Source organism: Crinia signifera, chromosome 19 (genome assembly GCF_055691185.1).
Source record: "Crinia signifera chromosome 19, ASM5569118v1, whole genome shotgun sequence".
NCBI classification, from domain to species: Eukaryota; Metazoa; Chordata; class Amphibia; order Anura; family Myobatrachidae; genus Crinia; species Crinia signifera.
Genome location: NC_139226.1, coordinates 66717802 through 66741695, shown reverse-complemented (window position 1 = coordinate 66741695; position 23894 = coordinate 66717802). Strand labels below are relative to the sequence as shown.

The window sequence follows — 23894 nt, the reverse complement described above, 5'->3', positions numbered from 1 at the left end:
CACATTATAGGGGTAGATGGCAATAGGTTACCCTTTTCAAGCATTCGTTCTAATACTTCAATGGTGCAGATGAAAGTGGGGATCCCTCATCAAGAGTCCATCTCCTTCTTCGTGCTTCCCGCAGCAGAGAATCCCATTATTTTGGGGTTGCCATGGCTACAGTTACATTCACCTGTGCTGGACTGGAAGCGTCCTCAAGTATTGGCATGGGGGCAGGAGTGTCAGGGGCGATGCCTTGAACGGATCAAACGACATTCCTGTACTGTATCTTCCTCCAAACTGGGGTCCGGGGGCAAACTCCCAATCGTTTATCAAGCCTTTGCGGACGTTTTCAGCAAGAAAGAAGCAGAGAAGCTGCCAGCCCATAGGATTTGGGACTGTGCCATCGATTTGGTTCCTGGGAAATGTCCTCCTCGTGGCCGAGTGTTTCCGTTGTCCATGGCGGAGTCTCAGGCAGTATCAGAGTATATTAAAGATAATTTGGAGCGAGGTTTTATCAGGGAATCCAAGTCTCCAGCGGGTGCGGGCCTGTTTTTCGTCAAAAAGAAAGACGGGGGCCTCAGGCCTTGCATTGACTATAGGGGTCTCAATGCCATCACTGTGAAAGATCGTTTTCCCCTTCCTCTCATCTCTGAACTCTTTGACAAAATCAAAGGGGCACGGGTTTTCACGAAGTTGGATCTCCGCGGGGCATATAATTTGATCCGAATTAGATCAGGAGATGAGTGGAAGACAGCCTTCAACACGCAATCTGGACACTTTGAGTACTTAGTGATGCCGTTCGGCTTGAGCAACGCCCCGGCAGTTTTTCAGAGATATATGAACCACATTTTTCAAGATTTGTTGAACAAATTTGTAATTGTCTACCTGGATGACATCTTAATTTTTTCAGGGAACCTTCATGCACATCAGCAGCATGTTCAAGAAGTTTTAGCTCGCCTCCGTAAGCACCGGTTGTACTGCAAATTAGAAAAATGCTCATTTGAACAACAGGAGATGCCCTTCTTGGGGTTCATTGTTACTGGTTCAGAGTCACGGATGGATCCAAAGAAATTGTCTGCAATCTCTGACTGGCCGCAACCAGTAGGGTTGAAATCTATTCAACGCTTTTTGGGTTTCTGCAACTTCTACAGACAGTTTATAAAGAATTACTCTTCTGTGGTAGCTCCAATAACCAAGCTTACTCGCAAAGGAGAAAATATTAAGGAGTGGCCCTCGGAGGCTAAGCAAGCCTTTTCATTACTCAAGCAACTCTTTGTGTCTGCACCCATCCTAAGGCGGCCCGATCCTGACAAACCCTTCTTTGTGGAAGTGGACGCATCTTCAGTAGGGGTGGGGGCAGTTCTTTCCCAAAAAGATGAGGCTAACAAATGGTATGCCTGTGGGTTCTTCTCCAAGAAATTTCAACCTGCAGAGAGAAATTACGCAGTAGGAGACAAAGAGCTGTTAGCCATCAAATTGGCCTTACAAGAATGGCGTCATATATTAGAGGGCGCGAGTTTTCCAGTAACAGTCTATACTGACCACAGAAACCTGATGTACCTCAAGACGGCCCATTGCCTAAATTACAGACAGGCTAGATGGTCCTTATTTTTTGACCGGTTCAATCTAGTGTTAACTTATCGTCCAGGAGACAAAAACATTAAAGCAGATGCACTGTCGCGAGTCTTTGGGCCAGCTGCTTCAGAGGAGTTAAATGACCAGAAGCCCATCTTAAAGTCGTCTTGTTTTAATGCATCCTCCAAGAAGATTAAAGTTCCTGTATGGAAGATGTTTGTGCCATTAAAATCTCGAACTAAAATTCTACATTGGTTCCACTCCTCTTACTTCACCGGACACGCTGGTATTAAGAAGACTACAGAGATCATTTGTCGTAGCTACTGATGGCCATCAGTTAAAACAGACGTTAAGAACTTCATAGCTGCTTGCGATACATGTGCTCAACACAAGTCTATACCACAAGCTCCAGTTGGATTGCTTCAGCCTCTTCCAGTTCCAAGTCACCCCTGGGTTGACATTTCGATGGATTTCATCACCGAGCTTCCGGTTAGCCAGGGTTTTAATACTATCTGGGTGGTGGTGGATCGTTTTTCTAAGGCAGCCCATTTCATTCCCCTCAAGGGTCTTCCATCTGCTTCTAATCTTGCTGAAAGCTTTATCAAAAATATCTTTAGGTTGCATGGGTTTCCTCAAAGTATTGTGTCAGATAGAGGAGTCCAATTCACTTCCAAGTTTTGGCGAGCCCTATGCTCTTCCTTTAACATCAAACTCAACTTCTCTTCGGCTTACCACCCCCAGAGCAATGGGCAAACCGAAAGGGTTAACCAGGACCTCGAAGTTTTTAAGGATTTACGTGTCAGCCAATCAGGATGATTGGGCGTCCCTGCTCCCCTGGGCAGAATTTACCCACAACAATCTGTACCATGAGTCCATGGGGCATTCCCCATTCTTCGTTCAAAACGGATTTCATCCTAATCTTCCTGAAATTTTTTCCAAGTCTTCTACTGCTCTGCCAGCCGTTCAACATACGGTCAAGAAGTTTCTGAGTATCTGGTCTGAGGTGAGAAGAAACCTTAGTAAATCCTCTGATCGTTATAGGCGCTTCGCCAATTATAAAAGGAAAGAAGCTCCTCAATTTAAACCTGGAGATAGAGTATGGCTCTCTACAAGACACTTGAGGCTCAAAGTCCCATCCATGAAATTAGCTCAAAGATTCATCGGTCCCTTTCATGTTCTTCAAATAGTTAATCCATTGGCAGTGAGACTCAAACTTCCTAGATCCCTTAGAATTCCCAACGTCTTTTATGTGTCACTTCTAAAACCGCTTGTTATCAATAGGTTCTCTTCCCTCAGACGTTCTTGTACACCCCTCCTGGTAGGAGGTCATGAGGAATACGAAATAAGTCAGATTCTGGATTCAAGAGTTTCTAGGGGTCACGTTCAATTCCTCATTGACTGGAAAGGATTCGGTCCTGAAGAGCGTTGCTGGGTTAAGGCATCTGAAATTCACGCTCCACAATTACTCCACAAGTTCCATCGAAAGTATCCCAACAAGCCTTTCATAGGGTGTTCGGTGCCCACCCCTAGGGTGGGGGGTAATGTCACAGTCTCCCGGACCGCGGGAGTCTCTTACCGGGTCCGGGGACGTGGCTTCTGCGGGCAGCAGCCTGGGCATCTCAGGCAGTGGCTCGGGCAGCGGTCTGAGCAGGCCGGGCGACGCCGGTCTGAGGCGGGCGGTGGGCGGCGGAGTAACGGGCGGCTGGCGTCTCCCTCTGCAGAGGTCCCGGCAGCGTGTCTGCGGCTTCCGGGTACACGGGCGCGCGCTCACTAGGGGCGCGCGCACCGCACGTTCTAATGTTTAATGGGACAGGCAGGAAATTGAACTGCTCAGTCCACAGTATAAAGGAAGTCTCTGGCAGGCAATCCCTGCCAGAGTATAGGCTCACACCTACTCCAGCGTTACTGTGCCTTGTACCTTATCTCCATTACTACTGTTTTGACCCGGCTTGTTCCTGACGATTCTCCCGCTTGACCCCTTGTACTCCATTTGTGACCTCAGCTTGCTTCCGACCATCCCTCTGTCTCATCCCAGTGTACCGCAAACAGTGTCTCCCGTGTATGACCCGGCTTGTTTTGGACCTTCTTTGCCTCTCCCCTGGGCTCCTAACTGACGCATAGATTCCGACCCGGCTAGACAACCGCCTCTCCATATTACCTACTCCCGGCCTCCAGCTCATTAAGGGAAACCTAACCAGAGGACCGCGACCGACGTGTCGAGTGCCGCAAAAGCCAAAATCCCTCTGCGTTAGGTCTAGCCAATTCCCGAGCTGAATAGGCAGGGAGGCAAAGTATAATTGTGACAGGTAGGTACATACAGATGTGTAATGTAAGTTATATTTGTAATTTGAAGTGAGGGGTAACGATTGATGTGTGAATGTGTGTGTTTTTGAGTTAAATAACACATAGTGAAAATGCATGAATGTTTAATGTTGTTAGATTAAAACATCACACATAACATCAGGGTAGGTATACATGTTACACATTTTGGACAAAATAATTATGGACATAATTTAGTACATACACACAAACACCAACATAATTTTTTTTTTTAAAGTAAAAGCAATGTGGGGACACATAGATAGTGATTAAAATGCCACATTAGAACATAACAAATATACATGTAATGAGGGTTAAAATGTTGTTTTATTAGAGACAATTGAGTTAATAGAAAACAATTATTAAATAACAATTAGAATAATTAATTAATTGTCTTAATTATAGTTGAAAGGCAAGATTTGCAGGTCCATATATGTGAAGGGTATGCCAGCGTGCACTGACGTACTCTCACTCTCACGAGCGGTGACATACGCTGAGTTTTCCATTGAAAACAATAGAGACTCGTCCGTGCACGGTGGCGTACGCTCAGATAGCCGCAAGAAGTCGATGAGAAGACGGACGAGAGACGTCCGTAAACGGTGGCGTACGCTCTGTTGTACGCCAGTTGTCGGAGTCTAAGGGGTGATCCGTCCGTGTACGTTGGCGTACGCTCAATTGTACGTCACTCCCCTTTGTCGGTGTTTGTGCCCGTACGTATGTGGCTGTTTTGTGGGTGGACTTTAGCTCAACGGTCGCGTATGGAGAGCGTACGCTGATATGGAACGTACGCACGTTTGGCCGCACCAACCAGAATAACCCCCAATATAACGCTGAAGGCCTAGGCAATAGAACCAAAAACAAAATGAAAAATAGTCAGCATCAATAGGTTCTAGGTGGTGCTATAAGCACTGAAAGATATAACAGATGGTTGCGGGGACACTTTTTGAGGCAAACATCTGTGCTTGCGGATCCACAGGGGGTAACTTCCCAGATCCTACTTCGCATCATGGGGGAACATCAGCAATACCGTCAGGCTTGGATTGGGAGAGTTCCTTCAAGTAAGCTGTGGCATCAGATGGACTTGTAAAATCTTTAAAGGAAGTCCCCTTGTATATTCGTAGCTTGACTGGGTAAAGTAGGCCAGCTTTTCGGCCTTCTTTGAGCCCTGGGTAAATGTACATCTACTTGACCTTGTGAGGTGTATCATCTTGCTGTAACATCTTTTTATGCTGTGTCCCGGAGCACCAGGTGAGGGAGGGGGTATGGAGTCCTGGGCACTGACAGGGAAGGGGTTCTCTGTATATTGGGGTCCCTAGCGCTATATCTAGGAGCAGGGTGCGGCACCCAAAAAAACTAGCATACGCTACAAAGCCCAGAGTGGCACACCCGTGAAAAACTATAGTGTTGATAAATATTAGTGATAAGAAGCTGAAGCTTCCTATTGTATTTCACGCCACATGTGAAACAGAGTACACATCTTAGTAAATTTCCCCCTGCATGTCCTGTTTATGTAGGAAAATATCATCTTGCACTTTTTTTTTGTTTGTGGTCCAAATGAACCAATTATTTCAGACACAGTTGTGGCATACCCTGTCACTGAAATGATCGGTTTGTTAAACTGTGCATGTCCTGTTACAACATAAGGGTGGGCGAGAGGACCCAAGGACAATTCCATCTTGCACCTATTTTCTTTGAATTATGTGCTGTTTAGAGCATTTTTTGGCTCAGTTTTTCAAACTGCAATTCTGTCTATCGCTGCAGTGCTACTTCTAGATGGGCCACGTGTTTGGGCCATCCACTTGTGTCGCTTAGCATAGTCATCCAGCTACCTTGGTGCAACCTTTTGGCCTAAAAACAGCATTTTGTGGTGTGAGGTGTTCAGGATAGACTGGAAATGCGTGGAAATTAATGATATTGAGATTAATAATAGCTTTGAAGCAAAAAAAAAAATCAGCGATTTTAGCAGTTTCTATTAAAGAAAAAAAAATCCAGATCCAAAACACGATACGCGGAAAGGGTTGTGTTTTGGAACAGATCCAAAACAAGACTGGAGATACAGACCCAAACACAAAACACAAACTTAAGTCGACATGGACACTATATAGGTGCTTCGTTCGCCATGCTTCGGGTACTATTATATCACCTCCCTTTTCCTACAGCTCACGCATATGTGAGCTGAGGATCCCCCCCCCCACGCGTGTGTGCCGTCACCTGTACATCAGCTCCAGAGCTGAATGTGGAAACCAGCAAAAAGAACTGGCCTTGGTGATATGCCCCTCCACGATGTGGCTGATCGCAAAACCCTGGGTGGTGGGACGGTGCTAGGGAACTGGCCTTGGTGGCTCCTCCGTTCGTCTTGCTGGCTTCACCTCCAGTACTGATTGTGAGACCCAGCGGAGGGGACTTGGAGGTTCACCCCTCCCCTGGCACTGGTCCCAGCAGGCTCCAGCGCTGATTCTCAGACCCAGTGGGGGGAATGACTTGGTGGCTCCCCCCTCCCCCACACCAGCACCTATCATGTAGGACCTTCAAGCAGCAGCAGCTGTAGCTGAGGAGCTGGATTGTGCAAGCCAGGGAAGCAATCCCCAGGCCAGTGCTACCATACACTGTCCCCAGCCCAGTGCACTCATATCTTCAACTCCAGCCCAGTGCACCCCCCATCTGAAGAACCATCCCAAGCCCAGTGTCTAACCACCCATCCCCTGTCCTCAGCTTAGTGCCCTCCATGATCTAATCAAACATCCCCATCCCAGCGCACCCCCATATAACCAACCACCCCCTGTGCTCAGCTCAGTGCCCTCATCTAACCAACCATCCCTTGTCCCCACCTTCCCAGTGTCTGTCACCCTGCCCCCTCTTCCCTCCACAATCAGCTTACTGCCCACATCCCACTGCCTACCACCTAACCCTCGGCATTAGGCCCAGGTCTCATAATGTGTTCTAAGGTAGTTAGACAATAGCCAGAGTCCCTGGTGAGTGGCTAGGCATAAGGTCCAGTCCACTCTTAAATATAGTATGGGGGGGGGAGCTAGTTTGCTGCATTATGTATTTACAGTAAGACTTACTACTGTGTGGTGTAATGTGAATAGGGGGTTATGTGGCATAACTTGTATAAGGGACACTACTGTGTTGCTTAAAGAGAATAGGTTGTACAATTATGTGGCATAGTGTGTATAAATGGTACTGTGTGGTATAATTGAATAATGGACTCTACTGTCTAAGGGGACCGTATAAAGGAATCTACTGTTATGTAACATGTATAAGGGGTACTACTGTTGTATAAAATGTACAGAGGTACTACTGTAAAATGGGATCTACTGTCATGTAGCATCATCATTGCAGTGGCTGGTGAAACTATCGCCAGCTCCCACCAGTGTGCGCGCATGCACAAGACGCTTTCATGTCCCGTGGCAATGGAGCTGTCCCCTGACGTCTGCCGCCTCCCCCTGCTGACACTGTCGATCCCCATCACCGTCCCGACTCTGCCCTAACCCTGCCCATCTCCCTGAAGCAGAGACGGCAGGGTCCCACTGCCCAGCCGCAGAGATACTGGGATGCATGTGCACATCCCAGTTTAATGGAGTCCCTCTCTGCCGGTGCTCGTCAGGGGGATGTTCTGGAGGGCACCAGGATTGAATGAGAGAAGCTTCATCTGTATATAATGGGTATACTGTATGGTGAAATGTGCATAATAAGTATGGGGTACTACTGTGTTGTGGAACATAAATAAGGGGTACTACTGTGTTATATAACATGATATAACATGAATAAGGTAACTATTGTATGGTCATCAAAGAAAAGGAAGAGAAAGATAAATCGGGGGACATTTACCAAAATGGATTCGTAGAAAAAAGGTGTATTCGTAGGGAGAAATACACCTTTTTTTTTCCGAATTTGTATTTTCGGGATTTACAATCCCAAAAATACAACAATTCATAGTCCTAAAGATGGAACATTCGTATTTGTATTTACAAATACGAATGTCTACACCATCGATAGGATACGACAGAAATCACCATTCAAAAGAATGGTGGTTTCTGATTTACTAAGCAGCCGTACTGATAATACGGCTGCTTAGTGGTGTAAAACACCCACGCAAATACGACAGGAAAATAGAACACCATTTTCCTGTTCTATTTGCGTTTTAGCCTGCACGGATCAGTCAGATCCGTGCAGGCTTCAGTGTGAAAAAATAGAAAAATTAAATAAATAAAAAAAAAAACGGCGTGGGGTCCCCCCCACAGCCGAAACCAGCACCAGGCTGACAGAGCCTGGAGCCGGTAATTAAAAATCAGGGAACCTGACAAATAGGGGTTCCCTGATTTTTAACAACCAGCCCCAGGCTCCTGCTCTGGGGCTGGTTCCCAAAATACGGGGGACAAAATGACTAGGGGTCCCCTGTATTTTAAGAACCAGCCCCAGGCAAAACCAGCCAGCAGGGTAATGCCACAGCCGGGTGGAGACTTTTTATGCAAGTCCCCCCGGCCAAAGCATTAACCCTACCGACCAGTCAGCCTGGCCAGGGGCCCTGGGGGAGTGGGGACCCCCCCAATAAAGGGGTCCCCCCCTCCAGGACTTACCTGACCAGGCTGAAGCCTGGTGCTGTCCTCGATGCCCCTGGGCGGTGGGCATCGAGCTGATAGCGGTGTAAAAAATAGAACAAACGATTGTTTTTTACTGTGGCACTACAAGTGCCAGCAAGCCTCCCCAGCAAGCTGGGACTTGGAGAACCACAAGTCCCAGCCTGCTGGGCATTAAAGGGCCCGCTGGGTCTTGTAGTGCCACAGTAAAAAAAATAGTTAAATAAAACACACTGACACCCATTTTAAATAAAAGTTTAATACACACATTACACACATACTGATACTTACCTATCTTGATCCCGTTGGTAGGTCGCTGGCTCCGGTGTCGGCGGCTCCGTGTCGGCGGCTCCGTGTCGGCGTCTCCGTGTCGACGGCTCCGAGGTCGGCATCCTGTCCGAGGATAATCCATGTTGGACCTGTGGAAGGAAATCCAACTCACCCAGGTCCTCCATGGATGGTATTCTTTCTTCATCTGTCGACATCCAGGTCTTCTGGCAGCTGCTGACGACTTCCAGCAGCTGCCGGCATCTCCCGCGACGCTCCCCGGCTTTCAGAGCCGGAGAGATCCTTCGTCTTCGGCGTCTGGGCTCAGAATGAATTCTGGCCAATCAGGAGCCGCCTAGCCGCCTAGCGGCCAATCAGGAAAGACCTTTAATGTAAGTAATGGTCAAATTCGCCTGTCAGAACCTGGTCTATTTTTTTTGCGATTTTTGGTAACATTTACCAAAAATCGCACCCTATTACATTTACGAGTTGTATACTTTATAATGGGAAAACATCTGGATGCGATTTGAAATGTGACTAAAAATTGCCACTTTCAAAAGTGCGATTTCGCGGTAAAAAGTGCGATTTTTACCGCGATTTTCAACCTATTAAATGTGCGATTTTCGGAAAATGTGCGATTTCGGCCGTTTTTGACCAAAAATCGCACATGTCTAAAAATCGCACCCTATTACATTTGCCCATGATGTTTACTGGTCACAAACATCCAGAATGGATCACTTGGTTTTAACTAATCTGATCTCTGCAAAAGTAGTCGACATATATGATGTTATTTACTGTTACTAGGAGCTCGCCGCCTTTAAGTTTTTGTTTTTTAAATTGAGTAATTTTTATTAACAGTAATAAATCAGTGCACAACTGTACATTTGACAAATAGACGATCGAGTACATATGAAGCATGTTAAAAAGACAGAAATATCTATTAACAATAAACAAGCGTTAGCCTTCCAGTGGTGTCCATGTCAGAGTTTGTTCTTGTTCAGTGGGATCACCTGCTTGAGTGGGCTTAGTAGCCGTACAGCATATGCATATGGATCGGTTACATGTTAGATTTTTTCCCTTATAAACATAGGCGAATCTAGAATTATGGTAATGGGTGGTCCCAGATCTAGATATAACAGCAGGGGGACCTTTGCGCGGCGCAGCCGCGCGCCAAAAATGGGCGTGGCCTCATGAGAAGGAGGCGTGGCATCACAAAAAGGGGTGTGGTATTACACTTTAGACCATAAACAGTAATGCCCATTACACATTTTAGCAAACTCCGTAATACCCATTACACATAAAGCCACACACCATAATGCCCATTACACATTGTGCCACACATCATGATGCCCATTACATACTATATAACAAACCGTAATGCCCATTACATATTTACCGCATAAGTGCTGCTTACCTACGTGCTCATTGCTAGGGGGTTCTTGCTTGATGGCACTATAGTACACATGATGCCGCACACCATAGTACCCATTACACATGATGCCGCACACCATAGTACCCATTATACATGATGACGCACACCATAGTACCCATTACACATGATGCCGTGCACAATAGTACCCATTACGCATGATGCTGCACACATAATGTCCCTTACACATGATGCTGCACACATAATGCCGCTTACACATGATGCTGCACACCGTAATGCCCCTTACACATTAAGGGCCTTATTCTGGTTGGAGCGGCCGGGCCGTACGCGTACGTCCCGGGTTTTTTTATGATCTGCGCATGCGTACATTCGCTAATGCGCAGGCGCGACCACTCACCAACGCTTACGGACGTGTCTCTACGTGCGAAAAAACCTGTACGCGAGTGTACGGGTATTGGGGGCGGCATAGGGGCGTGAAGAGGGGAGCGGCCGAAATAATGAGGGAAAATGGGCGTAAATATGGGCGTACACGGGGGTGTGCACCAAAAATGAGCGGTGCTACTACCGCACGATCGACTAAGGCACCGTTCATTTCGGACACAAAACAGGCGGCCGCCAACCGCCATCTCAAACCACCCCTACAGATACCGCATGCCAGCGTGCGCCTGAGTTTGCTAATTAACGCTGATTCCTACTCAAACACATACACCTGAATGTAATAAGCAATGCTGCAGTCTATTAAGTCCAAACCATGATTTCACTACCTGCAAGCCACACACAGCACTCAAACACATTGGAAGCTTATCTTTCTATACTTCTCTACATGTAAAGGTTTGTTTGTTTAATTTAAGGTAAGAATCTTTTTAAGACCTGCTTATATATGCTAAGGTAGGTATTTGCTAAACAGTTAGACACATTCACTACGTGCTTTCATAGACTTTACACAGTAGCACACTCAATCTACACAAGTCGACATGTGTCAACGTGTTCACTCTAATACAAACATAGGTTTTGTATTTAGGATACAATAACATAAACCACATCTAACACCTACAAAGGATGTTTCAGCAATGTTTTAAGCCCATTACCACTATTTTGCACATTAATTAATTCAATCAATTAATTAATTTTCATAATTATAGTTGAAAGGCAAGATTTGCAGGTCCATATATATGAAGGGTATGTCAGCGTACACGGACGTACGCTCACTCTCACGAGCGGTGACATAAGCTGACTTTTCTATTGAAAACAATAGGGACCCGTCCGTGCAAGCTGGCGTACGCTCAGATCTCCGCAAGAAGGCGGTGGGAAGACGGACGAGAGACGTCCGTAAACGGCGGCGTACGCTCAGTTGTACGCCAGTTGTCGGAGTGTAAGGGCTGGCCCGTCCGTGTACGTTGGCGTACGCTCATTTGTACGCCACTCCCCTTCTACGTTGTTTATGCCCGTACGTATGCGGCTGAGTTGTGGGTGGACTTTACCCCAACGGCCGCGTGCGGCTAGCATACGTTAATAGCGAACGTACGCACGTTTGGCCGCTCCAACCAGAATAAGGCCCTAAGCCACACATTATGGGTAATGCCCCCACATAATGCCACTTGTAGCGTCCCTTAAGCAATTCCCCCAAAAGTGCCACTTACTGTAAATTTTTATATGAGCCTTCACTGCTGCAGCAGGGAGAGATGGAGAGCGGTGCAGCTGCTTCTATGGGGAGAGGAGCAGAGCGCAGCGAAGAGCACGCTCCCACTCTCCTCCTGGTGTCCCCTCTAGCCGAGAGGACATTTTAAATATTGTGCGCGCTGTTGTTATGCGTGAAGCTGCAGGGGTGACAGTCATTGACAGTTGGGCAGAGAGCAGGGGGCTGCCCGGCTGTATTCAGAGCACTGCAGGTCACGGCTGTTTGAAATAATACCGAAACAGAAAGTGCAGGGATTTACCCGGGAATATGGTCCCAGGATTATGCAGGGACATTCCCACGCTGACCCCTTATACACCAGCCTAGTCCCTGCATTTTCTGGTGCGAGGAGGAGAGACAACCACTCCCCTCTCCTTACTCCCCTTTAACCAACCAGCTATATCTTCGGAACCAACTGACCCATTTACATGAGAGCAGTATCATATTGAAGAACTTTTGAGTTGGCTTCGAATGATTTTGGTCCCGTGAAACTGGGCTGTTTGGTTCCAGAGAAATCTGCCCTCAAAAAACATAAACAGCCATGAAATTACATTTAAGAAATGAAAAAAAAACGGTTTAACCTCAATATCCCTGGAACCAATTAACCCATATGAATCCAGCCTGGTATCAGATTGAAGGCCCAGCGATTTGGGTTCAACTGAGATCAACCTCGAGCTTCAGTGATGCCGAAGGGGGAACAGGTAGCCGTTGAACTGGGTGGGGGTCGGAATTAGCGTGTCCCATGCAATGTTCCCTCTAATTTTACGAAGGCTGTGTGCGGCTAAAGATTTTGGCTGTGCAACTTTGGAATGAAATTAAAATTTTTGTGCGTCACTTATATATAACTGGAAAATGACATTCAGCATTTGTGTTAACTTTACTTCAAAATGATATTAAACATTTAAACATTCAAAACACAGCACACAATGTAGTTAATGGGTGAAACACACATTAATTGAGTCCACAACTGCAAAAAGGGACCACTTCTGCTTTGTGCGCTCAGTTGTAATGTCTGTGCGCATCTCCTCAAGGTGTGTGCGCGCGCACGTGCGCACAGCTTAGAGGGAACACTGGTCCCATGTTATCCTATAGGGAAAACGTTCCAGCTTTGCCTGGCCGTATCTCCGGTTCCCAGTGGGCTAGAGACACGGGGCTGGGCTCGTTGGAAAGCCCTGGTCCTCAGCTACAACATGGGCTAATGGGTGGTCCTGTGCACCCCCGGACCACCCCCTAGATTCGCCTATGCTTATAAACTTAGCCCGGTATCCGTAGGATAGGGTACCATCCCCCCACCCCCCGAACAATTACAAAGAGAAGAAAAAAAAAAAAGGAAAAAAAAAAACAACTACAAGAGATTGCAATGCAAAGAAGAGAAAGAAAAGATGGGCATAGCACGTTTAACATGTTATTATTTCCGCTAAACAGGTGAGGCATGAAGTGGCCTCGTCCAGACCATACTGGGGGGAGGATAAGTGAGCAGTGAGAACACTAATGGGTATTAACGCTCAGACAAATTCTGCTGGGGATCTGCGGACAGGGCAAATCTAGAGGAGGTCCATCTACTCCACTTAGCTATATAGGGGGCGAGTGAGCCCCTTGATCTGTAGGTGAATCTTTCGTGGCCAGTGACCTCGTTGACAAGGGCTCTCCAGCTGTATATACTTGGTTGCGAGACATCAAACCATCTCCTGGCAATCAGGACCTTCGCCAGGGCGGTCAGACAGAGGACATATTTGTATATTGGAGGCGAGTAGGATTCCTCAAGACCAAGAGCAAACATACAACATCTGGGGTTCATGAGGGGGAGAGACGGTTCAGTAGTAGTTATGTCAGCCCATACCGCCTCCCAGAAGGCCTGCACAGTGGGCAGGACCATTGCATATGCCAGAAGTCTGCGCCGGGCGAGTCACATCTGGGTCAGGCGTCGTCAGATCTAAGACCTGCTCGGAGCATGGACGCTGGAGAGCGATAGGCTCTGTGCAGCACATACAATGAAATTTGCTGGTATTTCAGGCAGGGAGTGGCATATCTGACCGAGTCAAGGATCTTGGCCCAATATTGAGCTCCCATTTGGATTTAAGGGAGTCGAGGCTATTGGTATCTATTCGGTTAACAATACATTTATATATGGTGGAAACTTGTTTCGTGGTGGCCAGATTTTGAAGTAGGGTTTTGATTGGGGAGTCAGAAGTAGAGGGGGGGGGGAGTCTTTAAACTGAGTTTGGGTTGCGTGTCTAAGCTGTAAGTAGCGGTAAAAGGATCTATTGGCTATTTGAAATTCCTCAGAGAGTTGCGGAAATGTTTTTAACGTTCCCCCAGGAAATAGTTGGGAGACAGATATAAGGCCGGCCTTTAACCAGAAACCGTCATAGGAAAGCTGCTTAAATTCAGGGTATTCCTTATTGTGCCACAGGGGGGTATCCCCATCCACCCCAACCCAGCTGCAAATTTTGTGAGTCTGCCGCCATACTAGTAGCGCCTGTCTAAAGAGAGGAGAAAGGGTGGGGGTGAAGGGTGAAGAGAGAAGAAACTGAAGGGGGGAGAGATGGGACCCCACACACTCGGCATAGGAGCTCTCAAAAGTAGGACCTGCTCTACCCAATATCCAGTCTGACAGGTGCATCAACTGGGCCGCCAAGTAGTAGACTCAGAAGTCCGGGAGTCCCAGACCACCATCCACTCTAGGCTTTATAAGTGTCTTAAGTGCAATCCTAGGTGGTCTATTCGCCCAGATGAAGGAAGAGAGGAGGGTATTAATAGCCATGAATACACGTTTAGGTATATAGATCGGGGCATGTTGGAGCAGGTATAGGTACTTGGGGAGTATGGACATTTTAATAAGGTTGATTCGGCCCATAACAATTAGGGGGAGTTTCTTCCATTGGTGTATTTTATTTTAATATTCCTTAGTGACTGCGTCGATGTTAAGGGGTTCGAATTCAGATATTTTAGGGGTGATCCAGACTCCCAAGTATTTACATTTAAGGACCCATTGAAGCGGGGAGGTGAACGGGAGTCCGTCTGGGATCTTACCCGAGAGGGGGAGAATACTGTATTTCCCCCAATTAATGAGCAAACCCGAGAATGTCCCAAAGGATTCCACTATCTGTAGCATCCCCTCCAAGGATGCCTCAGCATCGTTAAGAAATAAAAGAGTGTCGTCGGCATATAGGGCAACAACATCTTCCTGTCCACCCAAAGGAATACCTAGGATGATTGGGGAGTCACGTAGCATGATGGCCAGGGGTTCAATGGCAAGGGCAAAAAGGGCAGGTGAGAGCGGGCAGCCCTGTCTAGTACCCCTACTGAGTGGAAATGCAGAGGTCACAAACCCATTGACAGAAATGCGGGCCACAGGTGAGGAGTACAACAGGCGGACCCAGTCAATAAAGTTGGGGCCAAAGGCAAAGCGCCGTATAACCGCCCACAAATAGTCCCACTCAACAGAGTCAAAGGCCTAGGTGGCGTCCAAAGACACCACCACTGCCCCCGACCCCGCCCCAGTCCTCCCCTGCAAGTGACAAAAGAGTCTCCTAAGGTTTCGAGTGGTGGAGCGGCCCGGCATAAAGCCAGATTGGTCCTCGTGGATAACCGAGGTGACCACCGCGTTGAGTGATATGGGGCGGTAATAATCTGGGAGGGAAGGATCCTTCCCAGGTTTGGGGATCACTACAAAATTAGCTTCTGCCATGGACGGTGGAAGAGCGCCCCCCCTTTTTAGATCGGTGTATAGTTGGAGAAGATAGGGCACAAAATAGTCTTTGTACTTTTTGTACACCTCTATCGGTATACCATCACTACCAGGGGCTTTTTTGTTGGGGAAAGAGGCAATTGCAGACTCTATCTCAGAGGATGTTATATCTGCTTCAAGAAGGGCAACAGACTGTTGAGACAGGGGGGGTATGTTGACTCCCGAGAGGTATTGCTCTAGTTGGTAAGGGGTATATGTCGCCCGGGACGAGTATAGCGATGATTAAAAGGATAGAAAGGTTTGTGCTATTTCCGGCGTGGTGAAGTGTTCCACACCTAGGGGGTCACGTATCTCTTGAATGGAGCTGGAAGATCTCTCGTCACAGGCCAGATAGGCCATGTAGCTACCCCCCACATCTGATTGGGAATATCTGGCATGCGCTAAGAAAAGGAGTTTGCGTTTGGACTTATCAAACAGATGGTCGGTCCAAAGTTTACAGGCCACATCCCACGCCATTCTGTCCCCAGGGAGGCCAGAATTCAAGTATGTGTTCTCGCAACGTGAACACTCACTCTCCAGCATAACCTCCTCTTCCCTACCAGCACTCTTAATTTTGGCAATTCTCTTTAGGAGGGAGCCACGGATAACAGTCTTAAATGTCTCGTGTTTAGTAACTGGGCTAGGACACGAAGTATTGTCCACGTGGAAATCAGACCACTCCTTCAGGAGCACATCACTGTCTGCCAGTAAAGTGAGCCAGAAGGGATTAAGCTTCCAGGTACTGGCGCCTCTAGCGGGCATCAGATCAAGCGTGATAGCTAGGGGAGAATGGTCCGATATCCCTCTCTGGAGGTACTCCACCGACAGAGTTTTGAGCAACAAGTCTGGGGAGACCAGTACAAGGTCTATTCTAGAGAAAGACTGATGGCCCACCGTGTAGCAGGAGAACTGCCTCTGGTTCGGATGTCTATGTCTCCAGGCATCAACCAGGTCGAGTTAATTTATTAGTTCGGAGAATGGGGTAGGGGAGGGAGAGGGGGGAGAGGCGGGATCACACACACCCGACCGCCTGTCCAGGGACCTATCCAGAATATTATTTAAGTCCCCAATGCAGACAACAGGGGCCGATGGGAAAGAGGAGAGAAACGTCACAGCTTTCTTAAGGATGTCGTTATTGTAGGGGGAGGTATGTATATAGCAAGTATATTCATAGTAATATGGTTAACTGTAGCTCTAAGGAAAACATATCGTCCATACTGGTCAATTTGGTGGTGGGTGAGGTGGAAATTAATGTTTTTTTTTTTTAAGAATATTGTTACCCCGCGGGCATTATTGGAGAAAGTGGAGTGGAACATGTGTCCCACCCAGGGCTTTTTGAGAGACATAGTCTTGGTGCCCATCAGATGGGTCTCTGTGAGACAGGCCACGTCCACTCCACGTTTCTTTATTTCGGAGAGGACGAGGGAGTGTTTAACGCGGTCGTTCAGACTCCTCACATTCCAGCCGAGTATGCGGAGCCCCGTCACACTAATTGGAGGAGACATAACTTAAAGAGGGCACGGGGGAGAAGAAGGGAGGGGAAATCGCCACCGCGGAAGGAGGAGAGAGGGAAGGCCTCAAGAGGGCTAAACAGCATGGGTAGAGACAAAGGTATAGGCAGAAAGGAGGCCCTGTCCGTCCCAGCATCACCCAAGCAGCAGTTGGCAAGTGAGAAGCCCCAACTCTATCCACCAATCCTAGTCACAGTAATCAGTGCAGACAAATCGTTCAGATATAAAGTACAGTACCCATTTGGACAGCATTGCAATTGAAAATAAAAAAAAACATAATAAATCATCAAGAAAAGGAAAACAAAGGAAAAAACCCAAACTCCCGTCCCACCCGGCATACCTACCAAACATTAGATATACTTTGGATCCCAGTTAACAGCTAAAACTAAATTTACCTAACCAGTAGATTAACTGTGTAAACTAAGGGGTATAGAGACCAGTGGTCGCCTATAGAAGAAACTATTTCCATGCATCGAGCTACTTTAGATTAAGGAAATCCTGAACCATACAGAAACTTATGTTAAGTGAAGGATAATGCTATCTGGAGCCTAGGTAAAAAAAAATAGGTATTAGCGGCTCAAAACAGAAGAATCAAATGCCCCACTTATAATAGGGTAGAACCATTATGCTCATGGAGGGATTAGCAGTTCAGTCACCGTGGTCTGCGATCCAGCCACTGCTCAGCTTCTTGAGGGGAGTTGAAGAAGTGTGTATTGCCGTCCGCCACCACCCGAAGGCGTGCGGGGAAGAGCATAGAGTATTGGACTTGACGGTCACGTAGCTTCCGCTTAACCTGCAGAAACTGGGCCCTGGTCTTCTGAATGTCGGCTGCAAAATCTGGGTATGCTGCCACCACCTGGTTGTCGACTTTAAGCGGACCTCGTTCAAGAGCGAGACGAAGAACTGCATCTCTGTCTTTGTAATGTAGAAAGCGGGCGATGAATGTACGCGGAGGAGCGCCTGGTGGCGGGGCCCCTGTGGGCAAGCGGTGGGCTCTCTTCAAGGTGAATTGTTTGCTGAAGTCCTCTGGGGAGAACAGCTCCAGGAGCCATCTCTCAAGGAATCTCTCGGGGGAGGAGCCCTCTGCCCTTTCCGGGAGACCAACAAATCGCACATTGTTGCGATGTAGCCGTCCCTCCATATCCGACAGTTTTGACTTGACAGCTGCCATTTGTGTGGTGAGATCAGCCACCGCTGTTTTTAGGGGGTTGGTTGTATCTTCCAGGTCATATATCCGGTGTTCAGCTTCCCCCACCCGCTCTCTTACTTTTTGCATGTCGTGGCGTATGAGGGATATGTCAGATTGAACCTGGCCATGACCCTCTGCTCGGATGATGAAATGGCCAAAAGGATCTGCTGTGTGGACTGGATGGGATTTTCAGCAGGGGGGAGGTCCTCTCCCTCCCGAGGGGACGGCGGGGGGTTAGAGTGCTGTGAGGAGTGCGCTGAGGAGGGGGGTTGGGAGCCACGGGCATATTTCTCCAGCCTAGTGGCGGTGGACGCAGCACCGGTTATCCCCATGGTTAATGGTGAAAGGTAGAGCAGGGTGCCCCGCCAAGTGTCCAGTGGAGTGTATATTTGAACGTCAGAGGTTGTAGTATTGAAGTGTTAAGGGAGCAGAGTCAAGGGGGCAATAACAGGCAGTAGCAGGGAGCCCAGGAGTGACTGTACGGGGTATCAGGCTCTCAGGTGACGGGTGCAGTTAGTGGCAGAGCAGCAAAAGCAATATCAGAGAGCCCAGAGTCAATGTAGCAAGGGTTAACCTTTCAGGTATCAGCTGAAGCCAGTGTGAGAGTCTCAGGAGCAATATCAAAGAGCACAGAGTCACAGCAGAAGGGGTTAATCCTTCAGGTGTTTATCACTTGTAGTGAAAGAGCCCCATAGGCAATATCAGAAAGCACAGACCCTATATCTGGCTTTAAGCAGCAGTGTGACAGTAATGAGTCCTGCAGGTATAGAGGGCAGAGTGGGTGAGCTATGAGAGCCCACCCCAAGCGCTGGATGTATTAGGGGAGAGGGATCACAGGGCAGGATAGCAGAGTATGGTGTGAGAAGCCAGGGCCAGGCGACACAGGTTGTCAAAGATGGCGCCGAGCACCTCCGCCCCACCCCCGACCGGCGGCAGCCGCCGAACCGGTCCGACTCACCCACCGTGCGACCTCCTGGGGGGACCGCTGCCCTCCGATGACTGTAGGGGTGGTGGGCGCCGAGTCCCCACGTCCAGCCAACCGCTCCAGGCTACTAGCGCCGAGCGGGGGGACGAGGCCGCGGGCTCGCGTCAGAGCCGTGCGCCGGAGCTCTGTCACTCAGCCGGGGAGCAGGACGGGCGGCAGAGGGGCGATGCAGCCCGTCAGGTCCAAATGCAGGAGGAGGTAGGAGGAACAGGAGGCACGGATTATGATCACTCCGTCTCCCAAGATGGCGGCGTCCGGCGTCTGCAGGCAAGAGGGCCGGGTCTCTCTGTGGCGGGCAGTCACAGCACAAGCTTCTCCCCAAACTGTGGCAGTAGGCTCCAGGGATGTGGTGAGGGAGATATGGGGTGTCTAGATAGGTAGATGGTTCAGGGTTAAGGATTTATATCAGGATAGGTGAGGAGCTCTGTGAGAACGCAGCCTCTCACATGCTCAGCCAAGCCATGCCCCCTCACTGCCTTTAAGTTATCTGTTTATCCCTCCTCAATGCGGTCTGTTCCACACTCAGTTGCGGAAGTCTGAGTTTAAGTTTAAGTTTAATTTTTATGTAGCTGCAAATCTTTATTGTCTTTGTTATTGTGCATGTTCTTATTTGTGTCTCCCTACCTCCCTATCCTCTTGGAATGCTATATATAATCCTCACTTAAGGTAAAATGCCAATTACTTTGGGCTCATTGAATGTAAGGGGCATTCATACACCGGCCAAGAGGCGCAAGCTGTTCATATACCTTAACAAATAGAACATAGATATAATATGCTTACAGGAAACACACCTCTTGGCTGATGAAGTGAAAAAGTTACAAATGCTTGGTTGGGAACTATTTGGGATCTGCATCTTTAAACTCAAAGTCTTGTGGAGTAGCCACTCTGGCCAAGCGCTCCTTAGGAGTTAAGGTCAGATCAACAATTTTAGACCCCAAAGGGAGGTATATAATTACTGATATTTCTTTGAATGACAACAAATACTCTATTTGTAATTTGTATATAAGAAAACTTTCTTCATAGAACTATTGGCCAAACTACACCCTCTAGACCCTGCTACACTAATATTATGTGGTTATTTTAATTTATTATCATCTCAATTTATGGATAGACCCCCCCCCCTTGAAACACCCTACGTCATTACCAAAAATAGGTGTCCCCTATGTTGCTAGATTATTGAACTTAATAGATGTATGGCGTTCCTTGAACCCAACTGAAAAATAATTCACGTGTCTTTCTTTAACACCACACATGGTCTAGAATAGACTACATATTAGTATCTGAATGTCTATTTCCCAATATTAAAGCTGCGGATATTCAACCTCCAACGCTTTCTGATCACGGTCTAGTCTCTATTCTTATTTAAATACCAAATTCACAGATTACAAAACATAATTGGAGATTTCCCTCTCATCTAACCCAAACACAGGGCTTACAAGATAAAATGGAATCCACATGGCATAATTATTGTGCTGACAATTTGGATGCTATGGATCATAATCCAAGGCTGTGATTAGAGGAGAGATGATAGCACATGTATCTAGACTTAAAGAACAGCAAAAGTCCAGGTATTTAGACCTCCAAAAAACTTATCGGAGGTGTTTCAGGCCTTTAAAGTACACCCTACCCAATAAACCAGACTACTTACCAGACAGCTAAATTATTATTTGACGAATATCTAAAATTGCAAGAAGATAACTATATTTTTAACGTTAACTCGATATTCTATAAGTTCGGAAATAAGGTGGGCTCAATGCTTACTAATCTTTTACAGGGATCTAGACAGAAAACTGTGATACATACATTGCTCAGAGAGAATGAACAAATAGCAGAGGTTCTAAGAGATTATTACATACAATTGTACACGCCTCCTTTGACCCCTCCGGATGAGCCAACAGATGTCAATCCGTCCAATTCAATACACTCTCCACAAATCAGTGCATCTTTTTGGCACTCATTACCATTACCACAAATTTTAAATCAATTCAAGACATCTCTAGTTGCACCGATAACTACTGAGTTGGTGTCGTGGGCAATTAAAAAGTTAAAATTAGCCAAGGCCCCATGCCCAGATGGCTACTCCAATGAATTCTACAAATTAATGGAACCACATATTACCCAACCTTTAACAGCTTGCTTTAATTATATTATTGAACATGACACTCTTCCTCAATACTTTTCGGATGCTATAATAAGAGTACTCCCTAAGGCAGGTAGGAATTTGAAACTAGCTGGATCCTATCGACCAATCTCTCTGCTAAATACAGATTATAAATTATTCACAAAGATTTTAGCAGAGAGATTGAAACCGATTCTACCGACAGTAATCCATAGAGATCAAACAGGATTTATAACGAGACGTCATTCAGTCACAAACGTTCGAAGAGTATTGGCAGCCATTCAGCACTCAAACGCCTTCTCAGAACCTAGTGGCTCTCCACATATGGTACTTACAATTGATGCTGAGAAGGCATTCGATTTAGTGCTCTGGCCCCACATATTTCAAACCCTTACACAAATTGAATTTATCTAGATAATACTATATATATAATTAGAGATGTGCACGGGCCACTTTTTGGGTTTTGGGTTCTGATTACCTTGAGGTTTTGGGTTCTAATGGGTTTTGGCAAAACACCTCCTAAGTGTTTTGTGTTTGGATTTTTTGGGTTTTGGGTTCTGATTTTTTTGTTAAAAAAGCATAAAAACTGCTAAAATCACAGAATTTGGGTGTTTTTTTTTGCTCCTACGCTATATTAACCTCAATAACATTCATTTCCACTCATTCCCAGTCTATTCTGAACAGCTCACACCTTACAATATTGTTTTTAGGGCAAAAGGTTGCACCGAGGTAGCTGGATAACTATGCTAAGCCACACGTGTGCGGCACAAACACGTGGCTCATGTAAGAGTGGCACTGCAGCGGAGTTATGTCACAGAACAGCCCCACTGGAGTGCAATTAATATATGTCAGTGGGTATGCACCAGCAGGCAGTTATACAGATACATCAGTATTAGGCAGTGAGCCCCAGACCACACAGGTACGGCAGTATTAGGCAGTGAGCCCCAGACCACAAAGGTAGATATATGGCAGTATTTATAAGGCAGTGAGCCCCAGACCACACAAGTATGCCAGTATTAGGCAGAGAGCCCCAGACCAGACAGGTACGGCAGTATTAGGCAGAGAGCCCCAGACCACAAAGGTAGATATACGGCAGTATTTATTAGGCAGTGAGCCCCAGACCACACAGGTACGGCAGTATTAGGCAGTGAGCCCCAGACCACAAAGGTAGATATATACGGCAGTATTTTATTTATTAGGCAGTGAGCCCCAGACCACACAGGTAGATAAGATATACGTCACTATTTATTAGGCAGTGAGCCCCAGACCAGACAATAGATACAGCAGTATTAGGCAGTGAGCCCCAGACCACACAGGTAGATATACGGCAGTATTTTATTTATTAGGCAGTGAGCCCCAGACCAGACGGTAGATACGGCAGTATTAGGCAGTGAGCCACAGACCAGACAGGTACGGCAGTATTAGGCAGTGAGTCCCAGACCACAAAGGTAGATATACGGCAGTATTTATTAGGCAGTGAGCCCCAGACCACACAGGTAGATATACGGCAGTATTTATTAGGCAGTGAGCCCCAGACCACACAGGTACGCCAGTATTAGGCAGTGAGCCCCAGACCAGGCGGGAGATATGGCAGTACTAGGCACCAGACAGGTAGATAAGACAGTACTACTAGGCACAAGACAGGTAGATAGATACGTCAGCAATACTACTATTGTGCACCAGCAGAATTTATAATAATTAATTATTAGGTACTGCTTGGCAGTGGCACACGTCAGTGCACCAGCAGCATGTAATTATTTTTTACAGTCCCACACAGCACAAGTATTATTTTTGAATTAAATTAGATTTACCTGTAGCAGCCTAGTATGTACTAGGTAGGTACACTAGGTAGGCAGTAGCACTGTCAGTGGCAACAGTGGACTGAGTAACTAAATAATACTGGCAGATTCAGTGCAGGCAGCACCAGTGGACTATATATATGATTTAATATAATTAATTAATTATTAATATATAATAAATGGCACAGCACAGCACCAGAGGTAGGCCCCAGCACAGAGGAGACAGTAGTACTACAGGCAGGTACACAGTTAGACTGTTCTCCTAATAAATATATATATATAAATATAATTAATTACAGCACAGCACACCAGAGGTAGACCGCACAGAGGAGACAGTAGTACTACAAGTACACAGTTAGACTGTTCTCCTAAGCAGAGGAGAACAGAGTACACAGCAGCACTGAGGGAGATAGCCCCAGCAAATAAAATAATTAATTACAGCACAGCAGCACACCAGAGGTAGACCGCACAGAGGAGACAGTAGTACTACAAGTACACAGTTAGACTACACAGCAGCACTGAGAGACAACACCAGCGATTGCAAAAGCTCAAGGTCAACCTCAAGTTTAAGCCCCAGCAGCAGCATCAACACACCCTCTCCCAACCCACTACTTGACTGGAGTGAAGATGGCGGGCGCGGCAGCCGCTTATAAAGCCTCGCGAAATCCGACGCCGGGAGATGACGTTCTAATCACGCGGACGGACCGAGTCAGGCGGGAATCTCCGATCGCTGCTCGGAATCGGGCTCGGAATGATGACTTCCGTGGGGGCTC

General features: G+C 47.0%; 1 protein-coding gene across 2 annotated transcripts in view; it reads left to right on the top strand.

The window, feature by feature from the left end:
* The window catches only part of LOC146042634 (NXPE family member 4-like), a 75054-nt gene that overhangs the window by 26968 nt on the left and 24192 nt on the right, over positions 1 to 23894 (top strand). The gene's annotated exons all lie outside the window — the stretch shown is intronic.